Here is a 2,698-nt window from a genome sequence, read left to right on the forward strand (position 1 = left end):
TGCCCATGCATAAAATGTGCAAAAATGTGCCATGCCTGATTCTCATTTAAAGCGCTCTGGTGCCTCAGGACACGTTTCTGCTATATAATACTGCCAAAAAAAGTCTTGATTGGCTTCTAGCGCTCTCCTCTATTTTTGTAGCTGCCTCTTGAAGGGCATAGATTTTTTCTGGTACGATCTTGCCCGCTTGTGCCCCTGCTTTTGTGGTTTTTTTTTGCCCTGCAGTACTCCATTGTATACTCCTATGGTGTGGTGCAGGTCTGTACCCTGACAGCAAACTCCACGCAAATTTCTGGGACATTATAACCCTGCGGAGATTTTATAATTTCTTGGTAATCTTGCGTCATTTAATCATCCTCGGTTTACAAATCGATGTATTTCATGCCAGTTGATTTATTGTGAATTTTTTATGTTTAACTAGTTCGTTGTGCTGAACTTGTTTCAGTGTATTTATGTTCTTAGCTCTGAAAACAGAACTCCGCACACAGCATTGTACTTATTGGACTAAATCTCAGTTTTCAGACTAGGAGAACTTGGAAAAACAAATGGATACCCCTCTTCTCAACGGTTTTTCACAACAAATTAGTAATAATTACTAGTATATAAAAACCATAAGAACTACGTGATAAAAAGATAACATTTTCAACAACAGTACATCTTCGTTAACTGTTTCTTTTTCTTACATTATACAACGTTTTAAAGCTTTTCTATAAGAAAAGCCTACTGGACAAATAGTAAAGAGCAATGTTAATTTGAGAGACTGTCCAATTTGATCGGAGTGTTAAGAGAATACGAATTCTGTTAGGACGTTTTTCATATATTCACGTATGTTGGAATGCGAAGGAGTTGCACTTACAACAGAATTAACTGAATTCAGCGACTAAAACTTAGGACATTCAAACAAAAGACGAAAATGTTGTTGGACTTGTTGAATATGCAAATTTTGCGACTGCGGCCCCGCCCATCCTGAGAGATGTCACGGCCAACCAGAAACACTTCGGCCCGTATTTATACTTTTTTAGCGCCGCATTTGCGCCGCTTTTGACGCAAAAACGGCGCAAACTTACAAAATACAATTGTATTTTGCAAGTTTGCGCCGCTTTTGCGTCAAAAAGTGACGCAAATGCGGCGCTAAAAAAGTATAAATACGGGCCTTCATTAGCGGGAAATGGTTCGCGTTTGATTACAGCCTCCGTTATGTGCCCTTTCTGCCTCAAAGCAGACTCTACAGGGACCCCCAGTGACAGCCTGCGGTACTGCATCCTTTTACTGCTGACTGCACGGATGTTTGCAAGTTTGTTACTCAGCCGCGGTCTCCCCTCCCGGACTCAGCTCTTTCACCTGGACTGTCACCTATTAACACGATGGGCGCCTGAGAAAAACAAACGACCTTGCTGTTTGTTGTATGATGCTTCCCAGAGATAAGAATATGACGGGTGAGATTTACACAACGCTAACCAGCACCAAAGGGCAGATTTACAAGTTCCTACCGTCGCCTAGCTACGTCTTAACTTATTATTTTTTTAGGTCGAGCATAGGCAACGCGCATGCGCTATCTCTCGCCTTGCTTTAATTAGTCTGTGGGCGTTATGCCAGTCCATAGACTCGTGATTGGCTTGTTAATTTGTCACTCTGGTAAGCTTTGTTTCCATTTGTTTCTGGCATGCATTTGCCATGCCCCCTTTTATGTTTATCCGTACCCCAGCGCAGCGGCCAAGGACAGTCTCTTTACAGTGGTTATCCTTACTATGGGGCATATTTATACTCCGTTTGCGCCGAATTTGCGTCGTTTTTTTCGACGCAAATTCGACGCAAAACTAACTCCATATTTATACTTTGGCGTTAGACGCGTCTAGCGCCAAAGTTCATGGAGTTAGCGTCATTTTTTTGCGTGAACACCTTCCTTGCGTTAATGAGATGCAAGGTAGGCGTTCCCGTCTTAAAAAATGACTCCCAGGCATGTGCGTGGTATTTATACTCCCGGGCAAAAATCACTCCCCGGAGTGGGCGGGGCAAAAAACCCCGCATTTGCGCCTCTTTTTAACGCCTGGGTCAGGGCAGGCGTTAAGGGACCTGTGGGCTCAGAATGAGCCCAGAGGTGCCCTCCCCTGCCCCCAGGGACACCCCCTGCCACCCTTGCCCACCCCAGGAGGACACCCAAGGATGGAGGGACCCATCCCAGGGAAGAAAAGGTAAGTTGTGGTAAGTATTTTTTTATTTTATTTTTGTGGCATAGGGGGGCCTGATTTGTGCCCCCCTACATGCCACTATGCCCAATGACCATGCCCAGGGGACACAAGTCACCTGGGCATGGCCATTGGGCAAGGGGGCATGACTCCTGTCTTTGCTAAGACAGGAGTCATGTTAATGGTGTCTGGGCGCCCCCAAAAAATGGCGCAAATCGGGTTAAGACGATTTTTTTGCCTCAGCCTGACTTGCCCCATTTTGGGACGCCCAAACGCCATTTTTCCCTACTCCGGCGCTGCCTGGTGTACGTCGTTTTTTTTCACGCACACCTGGCAGCGCCGGTCGGCTAACGCCGGCTAACGCCATTCAATAAATACGGCGCCCGCATGGCGCTTCAGAATGGCGTTAGCCGGCGCTAATTTTTTTGGCGCAAAACTGCGTTAGCGCAGTTTTGCGTCAAAAAGTATAAATATGGCCCTATGTGTTTTATGGAACTTTTTTGGCTTGTTTT

The 2,698-nt window shown here is 45.4% G+C and overlaps 1 non-coding gene across 1 annotated transcript; it reads right to left on the reverse strand.

The window, feature by feature from the left end:
• Positions 1-697: 697 nt before the first annotated feature.
• LOC138294335 (U7 small nuclear RNA) lies at positions 698-754 on the reverse strand. Its single transcript, XR_011203353.1, has one exon. It is a non-coding gene; the product is annotated as a U7 small nuclear RNA (small nuclear RNA).
• Positions 755-2,698: the final 1,944 nt, after the last annotated feature.

Source organism: Pleurodeles waltl, chromosome 4_2 (assembly GCF_031143425.1).
Source record: "Pleurodeles waltl isolate 20211129_DDA chromosome 4_2, aPleWal1.hap1.20221129, whole genome shotgun sequence".
NCBI classification, from domain to species: domain Eukaryota; kingdom Metazoa; phylum Chordata; class Amphibia; order Caudata; family Salamandridae; genus Pleurodeles; species Pleurodeles waltl.